The sequence below is a fragment of the Tamandua tetradactyla genome, chromosome 2, assembly GCF_023851605.1.
Source record: "Tamandua tetradactyla isolate mTamTet1 chromosome 2, mTamTet1.pri, whole genome shotgun sequence".
In the NCBI taxonomy this organism is placed as follows: domain Eukaryota; kingdom Metazoa; phylum Chordata; class Mammalia; order Pilosa; family Myrmecophagidae; genus Tamandua; species Tamandua tetradactyla.
The window spans coordinates 137,526,121-137,544,196 of record NC_135328.1 but is presented as its reverse complement, the minus strand read 5'-3'; the positions used below and the strand labels follow the sequence as shown (position 1 = coordinate 137,544,196).

The 18,076-nt window shown below is 37.4% G+C and overlaps 1 protein-coding gene across 1 annotated transcript in view; it reads right to left on the bottom strand.

The window, feature by feature from the left end:
• LOC143673970 (apoptosis-stimulating of p53 protein 2-like) overlaps positions 1-18,076 on the bottom strand; it is a 44,093-nt gene that overhangs the window by 2,624 nt on the left and 23,393 nt on the right. The window lies entirely within an intron of this gene.

Genomic DNA, 18,076 nt, shown 5'->3' with positions numbered 1-18,076 from the left:
GACCCACATTACAAATAAATCTCCATATCAACCCAACAACGGTTATGCATAGCCTCTTTTTGGAGGGATACATGAGAATGTAACAACATGTACTGCTTACAGGGGTGTGGGAGGTGGGAAACAAGAGACAGGACGGAGGGAATCTAATTTTTATACCATGTGCATATACTATCTATTTAAAAAATGTATTTTAAAACCTAAAATGTTTTAATCAAAGAAAATGTCTACTTCATCGACCCAGTCAGTATAAGCAGAAGATTTAAATTTAAATCTCATTAAGTCTTTCACCTAGTAAAAATAGATGTTGTATCTTTAAAACATTACTACTAAAGAATCCAAGATTTCTATCTATTAAGTTACAAAACATATATTAATTCCTGGTGATAACAAAACCGAGTAAACGAGCAAAAAATTGCCTCTGGCAATATAAATGAGTAAACCTTTTCAATGAGTAACTTGATGCAAATCAATATGTACTGGGATAAAAAAAAATCAATAATTTGAAAGGGTATTCCCTCTGTGAGAATTTATTCTGTGAAAATAATTCTGATCAAAAATTAAAAAAGAATGTGAAGGCTATAGACCAAAAAAGTTGATCAAACAGTATGCAATCTTTAAAAAAATGAGACAATGTTAAATAATGAGAAAAGTTTGTGTTTCCAGATGATTAAAAAAAAGCAGTATGAACAGGATGTGCACCGTGATCACAACAACACTGAACATCATACAACAGCCACAGTGCCTGACAACAGTAACACAACTTCCCCTTCCAACTCCAACTTCTCTGCCCACTATACCGAAATTGAGAAAGTTTCATTAGGCTATCCTTTGCGAAAAGGGGGTGCCTGATTATGGATGATGATGAAAGCTGCCTAAGACATGAGACTGGGTGCCTCAAGGATTTCGTCAAGGTAAGAGAAGAGGCACACCAGGGAACACTTACTGGACCTGGGTGCTTCCTAGACCCTTCTTTCCCTAAAATCATGTGTTCTTAAGGTAGTCCAAGCCTTCACTTCTTGTAACCAAAAACTCGAAGAGGCATGGAAAACACACACTAGAACTAAAAGGTAACCCAGAAAAACTAAAGCAGTGGGTGCTGTTGAAACAGTAAATAAAAGATACGGGGAAAAAACAAAACTGTAGTTTCCCAATATGAACGCAGATCTTTTCAAGCAAATTATCAGGTTTTTCACATTCTGATAAACTGTACTATATAAAAATACATAGTTTAACGGTCATGGTGATTAATATACAACTATGTGATGATATTGTGAGCCACTGATTGTACAGCATGTATTGAATGTTTGCATGTTAAGAATGTTTGTGTTTGTATGTTGTTTTATCAATAAAAATTTTTTTTTAATTGTACAGCATGTATCGAATGTTTGCATGTTAAGAATGTTTGTGTTTGTACATTGTTTTATCAATAAAAATATTTTTTTTTAAATACAATTATAGGTCTCAACTTAGCCAACAAGGCAGCACTTAAAATTGTTACTCAAAAATCAGAACTTGACAAAATGACTTGAGAAAATAACAAAATTTAACTAAGTTCACAGAATTCCAGAGCTGCTGCTGCTCTGACCAAAATAGGCAGCATATTTAATGACAACAAATTTACACCTTGCATTAAACAGTACTATTCTCCATATTCCTCATCCCCATCAAAACTTTCTCTGAAGTTTATCACTTCAAAAACAGTAACTATTTTCCTTGAAAATATGAGACCTAGAGATGTTTAGTAAATTACGGAAATACTTGAGTATATATACTAACATACCGTGTCAATAAATAAAAGGCAATTATGTAAGACAGCACTTTACCTTTGTATAAACTTCATCTTTCAAAGTACATTCACACACATCAGAAGTATACATCAACTCTCAGATAAGAAAAGAAGGTATCATTTTCTCTTTATGAAGAAAGAGACTCAGAGAAACAATCTTAATTGATTACAAAAATGAAGTGGTCACAGTTTAATTCTTTTCTTCTGATGCAGCCTTTACTCTTTGAGCTGTGATTTACAGCATGAAAATATTAGGAAATAGTCCATTTAATCAAAGTAACCCAAACTTGGACAGAAATCTGGTCTTCTGCTTTCTATAAAACCAGCAGCTTCTTTATTTAAAAGTATAACAACAAATAAGAATAATGAAAGATGTGTTCTGTTTAAGGACTAACAGAACATAGGACTGACCAAAAAACATAGGACTAACATTGATATGAATGGCAAGTGCATGAGTTAACCCCATTTCTACCTTTCATGCATGAAGATTAGCTCTGTGATTTTATGAATTGTATTTAACTGAAGTCCTTGATACAGGGCCAACAATGTGACACTTCTGTGGATTACCAGATGTAGATTCTAACCCCAGATTTGTTAATAATTATCCTACTTTAGGCAAGTAATGTTACCTCTCTGGCTCTCAGCCTCAAGTGTTCACTTGGTACTATATAGCAAAAGCCAGCATCTTTACAACATTCTACCAGGTTGCATGTAATATGCCCATATCAACATCTGCTCCCATTATCTTTTCGACCCTCATCTCCTCCCAATCCCTCTTCAATCTCTCTGTTTATTCAGTGTTCTCCCTGAAGTTCCTCAAACCTACCAGGCATGATCCCACCGCAGATCCTTTGCAATTGCTGTTCCCTCTGTTTGAATGGCATGCCCTTTCCCCATACGCTCACTCTCTCATTTCTTCAAATGTCACTTTTTCAGTAAGGTCTTCCTTGGACACCTCAACAAAAATTCAACACTCCCCATCACACAGACACATTTCCTAGCTCACTTCCCTGCTTTACTTTTTTCCTTGACACTAACATACAATATTTTTTAAAACTCATTTAACAATATAAGCATACAGCATACTGTTTTAGTTTGCTAAAGCTGCCAGAATGCAATACACCAGAAATGGAACAGCTTTTCTAAAGGGAATTTATTACAAGTTTACAGTTCTAAGGCCAGAAAAATGTCCAAACTAAGGCATCCAGGAAAAGATACCTTGACTCAAGAAAGGTTGATGTCTGTTGCATGGGAAGAGTATGTGGCTGGCATCTGCTGGTCCTCGTTTCAGGTTCTGTTGCTTCCAGCTTCTGATGCCAGCGATTTCCTCTCTAAGCATCTGTGGGCCTGCATTTAGCTCCTCCAGGACACTGCTCTGGGTTCTGGCTTGCTTAGCATCTCATGGGAAGGCACATGGCGACTTCTACTGAGCTATGTCCATGTCTAGGCATCTGCTCTCTCTATCGGCATGCCAAGAATCCCCAAGCATCTGTGTCTCTGTCAGCTCTTAAGCAACTGTTCTCCAAGCGTCTGCATCTGAAGTTTCTCTAAAATGTTTCCCCTTTTAAAGAACTCTAGCAAATTAATCAAGATCTACCTTGAATGGGTAGAGTCACATTTCCATGGAAGTAATCTAACCAAAAGGAAACCCCCAAAATCCAGTGGGTCAATCTCCATGTAAACAATCTAAACAAAGTTTCCACCCCCACAATACTGAATCAGGATTAAAAGAAGCATGGCTGCCCCCACAAAATTGGATCAGAAAAAAGAACATGGCCTTTCTAGGGTACATAACAGCTTCAAACCAACATGCACACCTTTCTATGTTTTTACACAAACAGCACACTACATTCTATCTAGTTTTTTTTATAATTCAATATATAATACATTAAAAACTATAATACAAAAAATGTCTTACCATTCAGTGTAAGAAATAAGCACTGCCAACACAGTCCAGTCCTGCTTGCTTATCCCTCTGCCATACCTTGTTTTACTAAATATCTTAGAAATCATGACACACAAATAGAACTGCTGCATTATTTCACATAACAGCATAATATTTTATTTATTTATTCATTTGGCATGGGCAGGTTCCAGGAATTGAACCTGGGTCTCCAGCATGGCAGGTGAAAATTCTGCCACTGAGCCACCATTGCACACCCTTAACAGCATAATATTATTTTGTATGAATGTATTATAATTTATTGAATTAGTACCCTATTGTTAAGCTTTTGGACTGTTTGCAATTTTACGATGACTAACCTTGTCATACAATATACTCTTGATTGACTATATCTGCAGGACAAATTCCTCGGAATGAATTTTCTGGGCCAAAAGGTATGCATATTTATAATTTTAGCATTTTTATATTAAATAGCTCTCCATGGAGATTGTAGCAATTTCTAGTCCCCATGTTATTACCAGTGAGACACTATCTTTATAAGGGTTATCCTTATAAAGAGATACTTTATCCTTATTAGTAAAACCAAGGAAATCAATTTTTAAAAGAGTCCTGAAGTTTTATCAGAGGAGAGAAGATTTTCTTAGGTTCAAGCATTGAAGCTATGGAGTTCAACTGCCTCTCCCGCTTTTGGGAGTTCTCCCTCTACTCTCCAAGAATCAGCTGTTATTTTATTAGGAAAGACAGAAGGTTTCCTTATTGGGACTTGTGCTGCTTTGAAAGGATTATATGCCCTAGAAAAGCCGTGTTTAATCCTAATCCACCTGGTGGAAGCAGCTGTTTCTTTTAATCCCTATTCAGTACTGTAAATCGGAAATTTGATTAGATTATGCCCACAGTGATGTGGCTCACTCAGTTGTGGGTATTAACCTTTGATGTGACTCCACCCATTCCAGGTGGGTCTTGATTAATTTACTGGAATCCTTTAAAAGAGGAAACATTTTGGAGAGAGCCTCAGAGCCACGAGAGAGCCCACATAGCCAGAGACCTTTGGGGACGAAGAAGGAAAACGCCCCAGACAGCTTCATGAAACAAGAAGCCTAGAGAAAGATCTAGTGGATGTCGCCATGTGTCCTTCCACTACAGAGAAAAACCCTGAACGCCACTGGCCTTCTAGAACCAAGGCATCTTTTTCTGGATGCCTTACAGTGGACATTTCTATAGCCTTGCTTTAATGTGGGACATTTTCATGGCTTTAGAACTGTAAACTTACAACTTATTAAATTCCCCCTTTTAAAAGCGGTTCCATTTCTGGTATATCGCATACCAGCAGCTAGCAAACTAGAACAGGACTGTTCAAATTAATTCAATTTTATTTTCTTTTTATTACCCATTGATAGTAAAAATATAGCCAGGCAATTAAAAAACAAATTTTCAGACACTTACTATGATAAATTTGTAGCTGATTAGTCTGACAAACATTTTTAATAATAACAATTTTTTTTGTATGCTGTATGGTGGGGTCACATTTCATTATCTTTCCATGTGAGTATCCTGTTGCAGCACCAACTGTTGAATTTTTACTTGTTTTTGTTTTTTATTTGTTTTGCTCGTTTGTTTGTTTTGGGGGAAGTACATGGACCAGGAATCGAACTCGGTTCTCCTGCATGGCAGGTGAGAATTCTACCACTTAACTATCCTTGCACAGTGCCCCTGCAATAATAATTTTTAATAGAAGAAATAAATATCCTCTATCTATAATAAGTCTCTCCATCCACTTCCCAAACCCCACTTCCTTGAGCTGTCATAGGCATAAAATGCTAATACTCAGCCAAAAGGAAGCATTCTTCTGGCTTTCTCAACCCTACCCAGCAAACCCTACTCTCTAGATTTACTTCAACCTATCTGTTCAGGTTTTTCACAAAGGAAAACCATATGGCAATTGTGCTGGTTTCAAAGGATGCATGTCCCCTAGAAAAGCCATGTTTTAATCAAAATCCCATTCCCTATTCAATACTGTATGTTTTAAACTGTAATCAGATCATCTCCCTGGATGATGTGATTTAGTCAAGAGTGGTTGTTAAACTGGATTAGGTGATGACATGTCTCCACCCAACTCCTGTTCCAGGAGTCCTATAAAAGAGGAAACATTTTGGAGAATGGAAGAGATTTGGAGAGAGCAGAGAATGCTGCAGCACCACAAAGCAGACAGTCCACAAGCCAGTGACCTTTGGTGATGAAGAAGGAAGACACCTCCTGGAGAGCTTCATGAAACCAGAAGCCAGGAGAGAAAGTTAGCAGATGACACCATGTTCGCCATGTGCCCTTCCATCTGAGAGAGAAACCCTGAACTTCATCGGCCTTCTTGAACTAAAGTATCTTTCCCTGGATGGATGTCTTTGATTGGACATTTCTATAGACTTGTTTGAATGGGACATTTTCTCGGCCTTAGAACCGTAAACTAGCAACTTATTAAATTCCCCTTTTTAAAAGCCATTCCATTTCTGGTATATTGCATTCCGGCAGCTAGCAAACTAGAACAGCAATCTGAACTTGCAACAAGAAAACTCTCTTGATTTCCAAGACACTTTCATCTACTTCCCCTGATTAATTCAGCTTCTACTTAACTGTTGCTGTATCTGTATATATCAGTCAGGAAATCAAACTGGGTATTTTAAAGAAAGCTTAGGGCAAGACAGAGGAAAGCCACAAGGTTTAGTGCAGTATTCTGAGGCTAGTAATACAGAGTGTTTTTTATCACCCTCGGACTAAAAGGGACAGGAGACAGAAGAGCAGTAAAAGACTTGGGGTGGAGGGGAAGGGAAGACACAGGAGCTTCATGGAGAGAAACAGTCAACCCACACAGAACCCTCAGGGAGGGAACCAGGGAAACACACATCCCAACTTGGCTCCCTCTCTCTTACACCCTACTACATCTTACTGAATAAACCCAACTAGACGCCAAAGAGCAAAGGAAGCTACTAATGGAGTTTATAGAAGTCAACATCTAGAATGGACACAAAGCAGGGTGGAAATGGGTGGAGAGTGAATCTGGAGATGCAGACAAAAGATACTCAGCACCAGAGTCCTCCTCTCTGTATTCGAACACAAAGACTTCAACATCTATGCTGAGTTTTTCAACATCCTGGCTTCCATTCTGACCACCTCCATGACATGATATAATGAATATCATTCACTGGAATTGCTTCACTTCCAACTCTAAAATTCCTGTTTCTACACATTTCTTCCATCTTCTTGTTTTCTATCGTTAAGACTTCTTTGTTTTCAACGAAACCTCCAGTTTCTTGATCCCTTCCCAGCCCCCGGTTTTGCTAAACTTCATACCAAACTCAATGGTCAGCCATTTTCTATTCCAATTCAATTCAACAAATATTCAATTCATTCACTGAACAAATATCCAAGTAACTTCCCTGAAACAAAATTGTGCTGAGCACAAGGAGATGGAAGTAAACAAAACAGAGGGCCCTGCCTTCATGAAGCTTTACAATATTATGGTTAAGTGAACAAGTAATAATAAGAATATTAATAAAATGGGAACACTCTAATCTCAGTAAGATATCAGAGGACTACTAGCTAAGAGAAGGGCAAGCAATGTCCGGCAGGTTTTTAGAGAAGTGCAAGTGAGAGAGTGAAGGAGGGAATATTTTGGACAGAGGTAGCGTGTATGAAAGTCCAGGGCAACAGACATTACTGTGCATTCAAAAAACTATAAATCCTACAAAGCTAAAGGGGCAAGAGTTAAGAATACAGAATGAGCAGGATCAAACCTGGAGTTCTATAAGGCACTTAAGGTTTCTGGGCTTTATTCTAGGAAAGTGATTTGTGCTTTTTAAAGTTCACTCTTGCTAGAATGAGAACAGATTCAAAAGTTAAAGGAGACTAAGAGGCTGACAAGATAATCCAAGCTAAAACAAGGAAGGAAAGAAAAAAGAGAATAGAAAGAAGAAGGAAGAAAGCTTTTGTTTGTTTGTTTTAGGGGTAGGGGTGGGGTAAATAAAATCTAAAAGACCTAGTCAGGAGGTAAGGAAGAAAGAAAAACAAAACAATAAAAATTGACCCCAGGTTCTCAGTTTAATCCATTAGATAAGAGTAGAATTCCCTAAGATAGGAAACAATGAGAAAGAAATAGGTTTAGGGAAAACAATGAGTTTAGTTGTGGATATGTTGAGATTGGAAGGGTACGAAAGTTGTACAAGTAAAAGTATTCAGCAGCCAGCTGGATGCAAAGGTGTGGGGCTCACATAGCAAGTGTTTATCAAATGTCTATTCACATGTCAGGCACTGTGCTAGGCAATGAGGATGTAGAAATGAGTAAAACAAAATCCCCAACTTCATGTGCTTACAGTGCAGAGAGGAAACAAACATTAAACTGATATATAGAACATGAGGTCAGGTAGAAATAAATTCTACAATTTTATAAAGTGAACTAAAATGGGGAGAGAGTGATGGAGACTATAATTTTGCATAGGGTAGCTGGAGAAATTGGAACTGCTCTAATAATACTGGCTTCTCAGCAGACCCAAGCTTCCATCTTGATAAGCAACACCACCCATCTAAATCTGCCTTCTATGAGGTCCCTATTCGAGACTAAAGTCTTACAGATTGAAGTCACAAAACTATCCTAAGGAAGCTACTGCAAATTCATGCCGGTTGACCTTACTATCCCTCACCACTATGGAGCAACTTTTTACTCTCCTTTTGATGACTTTTTCCACTTTCATTCTCATCGATACCTGATTCGGTTCTTCTTTCTCCTCAGTCTACAACTCAATCTTAAACTGTCACTGTCAAATAGGTAATCTCATCCAAAGCCATGGTTTCAAATATCACTTATATTTCCTCATTCAATATTAAGTGCTTCTTGGGGACAGGCACTATTCTAAGGCACTGGGCTTACATAATTAAAAAAATAAATAAAAAAAGAGGCCACTAGGGGATTTTGAGCACATGAGTGAAGTGATTCATGTCAAAAAAAAAAAAAAATCATTCTGACTTAATGCTGTTAGGATGTTAACTAATTCTAATATACTAAAATGGACAAACCAATCATCAAATTCATATGGTAGAAACGGGGGGCCAAGATGGTGGCTAGCGAGGTGTGGGATTTAGTTCCTCCTCCAGAGTAGCTAGTAAATAGGCAGGAACAGTACAGAACAACTGCTGGGGCCACATTAGTGACCAGACACACAACATACCCCAGTCTGGACAAGCTGGACCAGCTGCGAAGCCACCCAGAACTGTGAGTTCCTCAAGTGCAGCTGCCAGCATCTCTCCCCCACAGGCTGCTTCCCAAAGGGGAAAGAAAAGAGACTTTACCAGCAGCAGGGGCTGAGCACAACCAAGTTCCAATTGTGGAATTAATTCACAAATTCTGACTACTAAAAATAGGCCCCCAACTCAGCTAAACCTGGAGTAATAGCTGAAGTTGCTGTCCTACCGCCGCCCCACCAGGCACAGAGGGGGTAAGGCTGAAGGAAAAAGAAAAAAAAAACACAGAAGTGTTTTGATCGGACAGCACAACATACTTGAAAAGGTCTGTGCCCTGAAAGAAAGGAGGGGGCACCAAGGACCTGGAGATACACAAAGTAATATACCAACTTAAGCTCCTGATTGGCAAACCAGAGGAACTGGGGTCCTGCACTGAAAACGACTTTTTTTCTTTTCTTTTTGGTGGCTGTATTTCTACAGCCTGACTGCTGTTTGGTTACAGCTGCAAGGCTTCGCAGGATCCAATCGCCCCAGGCAAGGCAGAATTAAGCTTGTCAGAGTTTGTCTGGAGGCTGCACCTTCCCCAGGAGAGGGGTGGGGCCCAGCTCAAGTGGAATCCCCCTATCAAGGAATTCAGATACGAGAGTCTGGAAAAGTGAAGCGATTAAAGCCAGACTACAACCTCTCCTCTGTCTCAATCACACCCCCACAGCAGGAAGAGTCTGCTGAAGTTAAAGGTACTGCATCACCTTGTGCTGGTGGGACCTGCAGGCAGAAAAGTGATACATATTGGGCAGGATAGGAAAAACACACAATCCAAAGGCTACATAGGAAAGTCTTTTCAACCTGCTGGGTCTCAATGTCAGGAAAAAATTGATGCAGGTGACCCTTTCATCCTGAGAGGGGGCCAGTTTGGTCTGGGAAAATCTGGCTGGGGTGTATAAAATCTAATTAGACCCTCCTAAGGGAGAAACAAAAAAGGTATCATAAAACAGGGCAAGAAACAAGAAAACAAAAACTGAAAAATTCTGTCTGTTAAATAAAACCTAAGCTAGAGGTCTAGAATAAGCTAAACTGAATATCAAAGAACAGATAGACAACAAAGTCATCCAGCAGGAAAATCCTAGGTAAGAAAAGTGAAAACAATCTCCAGAATAAACTACTTAAGGAAATTAAATGCCTAGATGCAGCAAAAAACAACAAATTATACTAGGAAAATTGAAGATATGGCCCAGTCAAAGGAACAAATCAACAAATCAAATGAGATACAGGAGTTGAAACAATTAATTCAGAATGTTTGAACAGACATAGAAAACCTCATCAAAAATCAAATCAATGCACTGAGGGAGGATATAAAGAAGGCAAGGAATGAACAAAAAAGAAATCGAAAGTCTGAAAAACCAAAGCACAGAACTTATGGGAATGAAATCCACAATAGAAGGGATGAAAAAAAAAAGCAAAAGAAAATATAGGGAGAAGAATGGAAAAATATAAACAGGGCTCAAGGGAATTGAATGGCAACATGAAGCACACGAATACGTGTTGTGGGTGTCCCAGGAGAAAGGAAGGGAAAAGTAGGAGAAAAACTAATGTAGAAAATCATTATTGAAAATTTCCCGTCTTATGAAAGACTTAAAATTACAGATCCAAAAAGTACAATGCACCCCAAACAGAAGATATCCAAATAGACATACTCCAAGACACTTGCTAATCAGAATGTCTGATGTCAAAGAGAAAGAGAGAATCTTGAAAGCAGCAAGAGAAAAGCAATCCATCACATGCAAGGGAAACCCGATAAGATTATGTGTAACTCTCTCAGCAGAAACCATGGAGGCGAGAAGACAGTGGGATGATATATTTAAATTATTAAAAGAGAAAAACTGCCAAACAAGAATTCTATATCCAGCAAAACTGTCCTTCAAAAATGAGGGAGAAATTAAAACATTTTCAGACAAAAAACTCACTGAGAGAATTTGTGACCAAGAGACCAGCTCTGCAAGAAATATTAAAGGGAACACTAGAGACAGATACGAAAACAGAAGAGAGAGGTATGGAGAAGAGTGTAGAAAGGAAGACTATGAGGAAAGGTAAAAAGAAGGAAAATTAGATATGACATATAAAATCCAGAAGGCAAAACAGTAGAAGAAAGTACTACCCATGCAGTAATAACACTGAATGTTAATGGATTAAACTCTCCAATCAAAAGACATAGTCTGGTAGAATGGATTAACAAACAGGACCCATCTATATGCTTTCTCTACTCAAAGGACACGAAGCCATGGACACAAATGGACATTTACACACCAATGTTTATAGCAGCATTATTAACAACTATCAAGAGATGGAAACAGCCAAAATGTTCATCAACAGACAGTTGGCTAAACAAACTGTGACATTTACATAAGATGGAATACTATGCAGCTGTAAGACAGAATAAAGTTATGAAGTATGTAACAACATGAATGGACCTTAAGGACATTACGCTGAGTGTGATTAGCCAGAAACAAAAGGATAAATACTGTATGGTCTCACTGATATGAGCTGACATTAGTGAATAAACTTGGAATATTTCGTTGGTAACAGAGACCATCAGGACATAGAAATAGGGTAAGATATTGGTTAACTGGAGCTGAAGGGATACAGATTGTGCAACAGGCCTGAATATAAAAACTCAGAAATGGACAGCACAATATTACCTAACTGAAATACAATTATGTTAAAACACTGAATGAAGCTGTATATGAAATGATAGAGGGAGGAGGGCTGGGGCATAAATGAAATCACAAAGAAAGATAAATGATAAAGATTGAGATGATGTAATCTAGGAATGCCTAGAGTGTATAATGATAGTAACTAAACGTACAAATTTAAAAAATGTTTTTCTCATGAGGAAGAACAAAGGAATGTCATTACTGCAGTGTGCTGAAAATAGATGGTACTTAATATTTTAAAATATCAACCAATATGTGAGACTAAAGCAAAAAATGTTTATTTGGTACAAATCTATACTTTGACTAGTGCATCTCCTAATATAACTTATGTAGATAGGTGATTGAACACCTTAAGTACATTCAACTTTGTATAGGACATGAAACTTGGTTGGTTTGTCCAGGTGATGCCCTGATGAATCCCAGAGTGATCTGATCAGTGAGTGGAAAAGTATTTGGAGTCCCCTTCGGGGAATGGTGAGAACACAGGAAAATTCAATTTCCCCAAGTTGAATTCTTGATATTCTCACAAGCAGTGTGGACAACCAAAGCTGTAGGCTGAGTCCCCAGTTTTGGGGGTTGTTCATATGAAACTTAACCCCACAAGGGATAGGCCAAGCCTACTTAAAATTAAGCCTAAGAGTCACCCCCAAGAGAACCTCTTTTGTTGCTCAGAGGTGGCCTCTCTCTCCAGCCAACACAGCAAGCAGACTCACCACCCTCCCCCTGTCTACGTGGGACATGACTACCAAGGGTGTGGATCTTCCTGGCAACGTGGGACAGAAATCCCAGATTGAGCTGAGATTCAGCATCAAGGGATTGAGAAAAACTCTAGAATGAGCTGAGACCCAGCATCAAGGGATTGAGAAAACCTTCTCTACCAAAAGGGGGAAGAGTGAAATGAGACAAAGTGTCAATGGCTGAGAGATTCCAAACAGAGTCGAGAGGTTATCCTGGAGGTTATTCTTATGCATTAAGTAGATATCACCTTGATAGTCAAGATGTAATGGAGAGGCTGGAGGGAACTGCCTGAAATTGTAGAGCTGTGTTCCAGTAGCCATGTTTCTTTTTTTTTTTTTTAATTAATGGAAAAAAAAAAGTTAACACAACATTTAGAAATCATACCATTCTACATACGCAATCAGTAATTCTTAACATCATCACACAGATGCATGATCATCATTTCTTAGTACATTTGCATCAGTTTAGAGGAACTGGCAACACAACAGAAAAAGATATAGAATGTTAATATAGAGAAAAGAAATAAAAGTAATAATAATAGTAAACAAACTAAAAAAAAACCCTATAGCTCAGATGCAGCTTCATTCAGTGTTTTAACATGATTACTTTACAATTAGGTATTATTGTGCTGTCCATTTTTGAGTTTTTGTATCTAGTCCTGTTGCACAGTCTATATCTCTTCAGCTCCAATTACCCATTATCTTACCCTGTTTCTAACTCCTGCTGGACTCTGTCACCAATGACATATTTCAAGTTTATTCTCGAATGTCCGTTCACATCAGTGGGACCATACAGTATTTGTCCTTTAGTTTTTGGCTGGACTCACTCAGCATAATATTCTCTAGGTCCATCCATGTTATTACATGCTTCATAAGTTTATCTTGTCTTAAAGCTGCATAATATTCCATCGTATGTATATACCACAGTTTGTTTAGCCATTCTTCTGTTGATGGACATTTTGGCTGTTTCCATCTCTTTGCAATTGTAAATAACGCTGCTATAAACGTTGGTGTGCAAATGTCCGTTTGTGTCTTTGTCCTTAAGTCCTTAGAGTAGATACCTAGCAATGGTATTGCTGGGTCGTATGGCAATTCTATATTCAGCTTTTTGAGGAACCACCAAACTGCCTTCCACAGTGGTTGCACCATTTGACATTCCCACCAACAGTGGATAAGTGTGCCTCTTTCTCTGCATCCTCTCCAGCACTTGTCATTTTCTGTTTTGTTGATAATGGCCATTCTGGTGGGTGTGAGATGAGATCTCATTGTGGTTTTGATTTGCATTTCTCTAATGGCCAGGGACATTGAGCATCTCTTCATGTGCCTCTCGGCCATCCGTATTTCCTCTTCTGGTAGGTGTCTGTTCAAGTCTTTTTCCCATTTTGTAATTGGGTTGGCTGTCTTTTTGTTGTTGAGTTGCACAATCTCTTTATAAATTCTGGATACTAGACCTTTATCTGATATGTCATTTCCAAATATTGTCTCCCACTGTGTAGGCTGTCTTTCTACTTTCTTGATGAAGTTCTTTGATGCACAAAAGTGTTTAATTTTGAGGAGTTCCCATTTATTTCTTTCTTCAGTGCTCTTGCTTTAGGTTTAAGGTCTATAAAACCGCCTCCAGTTGTAAGATTCATAAGATATCTCCCTACATTTTCCTCTAACTGTTTTATGGTCTTAGACCTAATGTTTAAATCTTTGATCCATTTTGAGTTAACTTTTGTATAAGGTGTGAGATACAGGTCTTCTTTCATTCTTTTACATATGGATATCCAGTCCTCTAGGCACCATTTATTGAAGAGACTGTTCTGTCCCAGGTGAGTTGGCTTAACTGCCTTATCAAAGATCAAATGTCCATAGATGAGAGGGTCTATATCTGAGCACTCTATTCGATTCCATTGGTCGATATATCTATCTTTATGCCAATACCATGCTGTTTTGACCACTGTGGCTTCATAATACGCCTTAAAGTCCGGCATCGTGAGACCTCCAGCCTCATTTATTTTCCTCAAGATGTTTTTAGCAATTCGGGGCAACCTGCCCTTCCAGATAAATTTGCTTATTGGTTTTTCTATTTCTGAAAAATAAGTTGTTGGGATTTTGATTGGTATTGCATTGAATCTGTAGATCAATTTAGGTAGGATTGACATCTTAATTATATTTAATCTTCCAATCCATGAACACGGTATGCCCTTCCATCTATTTAGGTCTTCTGTGATTTCTTTTAGCAGTTTTTTGTAGTTTTCTTTATATAGGTTTTTTGTCTCTTTAGTTAAATTTATTCCTAGGTATTTTATTCTTTTAGTTGCAATTGTAAATGGGATTCGTTTCTTGATTTCCCCCTCAGCTTGTTCATTACTAGTGTATAGAAATGCTACAGATTTTTGAATGTTGATCTTGTAACCTGCTACTTTGCTGTACTCATTTATTAGCTCTAGTAGTTTTGTTGTGGATTTTTCTGGGTTTTCGACGTATAGTATCATATCGTCTGCAAACAGTGATAGTTTTACTTCTTCCTTTCCAATTTTGATGCCTTGTATTTCTTTTTCTTGTCTAATTGCTCTGGCTAGAACTTCCAACACAATGTTGAATAACAGTGGTGATAGTGGACATCCTTGTTTTGTTCCTGATCTTAGGGGGAAAGTTTTCAATTTTTCCCCATTGAGGATGATATTAGCTGTGGGTTTTTTCATATATTCCCTCTATCATTTTAAGGAAGTTCCCTTGTATTCCTATCTTTTGAAGTGTTTTCAACAGAAAAGGATGCTGAATCTTGTCAAATGCCTTCTCTGCATCAATTGAGATGATCATGTGATTTTTCTGCTTTGATTTGTTGATATGGTGTATTACATTAATTGATTTTCTTATGTTGAACCATCCTTGCATACCTGGGATGAATCCTACTTGGTCATGATGTATAATTCTTTTCATGTGTTGTTGGATACGATTTGCTAGAATTTTATTGAGGATTTTTGCAACTATATTCATTAGAGAGATTGGTCTGTAGTTTTCTTTTTTTGTAATATCTTTGCCTGGTTTTGGTATGAGGGTGATGTTGGCTTCATAGAATGAATTAGGTAGTTTTCCCTCCACTTCGAATTTTTTGAAGAGTTTGAGGAGAGTTGCTACTAATTCTTTCTGGAATGTTTGATAGAATTCACATGTAAAGCCGTCTGGTCCTGGACTTTTCTTTTTAGGAAGCTTTTGAATGACTAATTCAATTTCTTTACTTGTGATTGGTTTGTTGAGGTCATCTATTTCTTCTTGAGTCAAAGTTGGTTGTTCATGTCTTTCCAGGAACCCGTCCATTTCATCTAAATTGTTGTATTTATTAGCGTAAAGTTGTTCATAGTATCCTGTTATTACCTCCTTTATTTCTGTGAGGTCAGTAGTTATGTCTCCTCTTCCATTTCTGATCTTATTTATTTGCATCCTCTCTCTTCTTCTTTTTGTAAATCTTGCTAAGGGCCCATCAATCTTATTTTCTCATAGAACCAACTTCTGGTCTTATTGATTTTCTCTATTGTTTTCAATTTCATTTATTTCTGCCCTAATCTTTGTTATTTCTTTCCTTTTGCTCGCTTTGGGGTTAGTTTGCTGTTCTTTCTTCAGTTCTTTCAAGTGGACAGTTAATTCCTGCATTTTTGCCTTTTCTTCTTTTCTGATAAAGACATTTAGGGCAATAAATTTCCCTCTTAGCACTGCCTTTGCTGCGTCCCATAAGTTTTTATTTTATTTTTTTTTATTAATTAAAAAAAGAATTAACAAAACAATTAGAAATCATTCCATTCTACATGTACAATCAGTAATTCTTAATAACATCACATAGTTGCATATTCATCATTTCTTAGTACATTTGCATCGATTTAGAAAAAGAAATAAGACAACAGAATAAGAATTAAAACATTAATAGAAAGAAAAAAAAAACAAAAAACCTATACCTCACATGCAGCTTCATTGTGTTTTAACATAATTGCATTACAATTGGGTAGTATTGTGCTGTCCATTTCTGAGTTTTTATATCCAGTCCCGTTGTATAGTCTGTATCCCTTAAGCTCCAATTACCCCTTCTCTCTTTTTTTTTTTTTTTTAATTAACGGAAAAAAAAGAAATTAACCCAACATTTAGAAATCATACCATTCTACATATGCAATCAGTAATTCTTAACATCATCACATAGATGCATGATCATCATTTCTTAGTACATTTGCATCGGTTTAGAAAAACTAGCAACATAACCGAAAAAGATATAGAATGTTAATATAGAGACAAAAATAAAAGTAATAATAGTAAAGTCAAAACAAAACAAAACAAAATAAAACAAAAACCTATAGCTCAGATGCAGCTTCATTCAGTGTTTTAACAAGATTATTTTACAATTAGGTATTATTGTGTTGTCCATTTCGAGTTTTTGTATCTAGTCCTGTTGCACAGTCTGTATCCCTTCAGCTCCAGTTACCCATTATCTTACCCTGTTTCTAACTCCTGCTGGACTCTGTTACCAATGACATATTTCAAGTTTATTCTCGAATGTCCGTTCACATCAGTGGGACCATACAGTATTTGTCCTTTAGTTTTTGGCTGGAACGTTTGGTAGAATTCACATGTGAAGCCATCTGGTCCTGGACTTTTCTTTTTAGGAAGCTTTTGAATGACTAATTCAATTTCTTTACTTGTGATTGGTTTGTTGAGGTCATCTATGTCTTCTTGAGTCAAAGTTGGTTGTTCATGTCTTTCCAGGAACCCGTCCATTTCATCTAAATTGTTGTATTTATTAGCGTAAAGTTGTTCATAGTATCCTGTTATTACCTCCTTTATTTCTGTGAGGTCAGTAGTTATGTCTCCTCTTCCATTTCTGATCTTATTTATTTGCATCCTCTCTCTTCTTCTTTTTGTCAATCTTGATAAGGGCCCATCAATCTTATTGATTTTCTCATAGAACCAACTTCTGGTCTTATTGATTTTCTCTATTGTTTTCATGTTTTCAATTTCATTTATTTCTGCTCTAATCTTTGTTATTTCTTTCCTTTTGCTTGCTTTGGGGTTAGTTTGCTGTTCTTTCTCCAGTTCTTTCAAGTGGACAGTTAATTCCTGCATTTTTGCCTTTTCTTCTTTTCTGATATAGGCATTTAGGGCAATAAATTTCCCTCTTAGCACTGCCTTTGCTGCGTCCCATAAGTTTTGATATGTTGTGTTTTCATTTTCATTCGCCTCGAGGTATTTACTAATTTCTCTTGCAATTTCTTCTTTGACCCACTCGTTGTTTAGGAGTGTGTTGTTGAGCCTCCACGTATTCGTGAATTTTCTGGCACTCCGCCTATTATTGATTTCCAACTTCATTCCTTTATGATCCGAGAAAGTGTTGTGTATGATTTCAATCTTTTTGAATTTGTTAAGACTTGCTTTGTGACCCAGCATATGGTCTATCTTTGAGAATGATCCATGAGCACTTGAAAAAAAGGTGTATCCTGCTGTTGTGGGATGTAATGTCCTATAAATGTCTGTTAAGTCTAGCTCATTTATAGTAATATTCAGATTCTCTATTTCTTTATTGATCCTCTGTCTAGATGTTCTGTCCATTGACGAGAATGGTGAATTGAAGTCTCCAACTATTATGGTATATGTGTCTATTTCCCTTTTCAGTGTTTGCAGTGTATTCCTCACGTATTTTGGGGCATTCTGGTTCAGTGTGTAAATATTTATGATTGTTATGTCT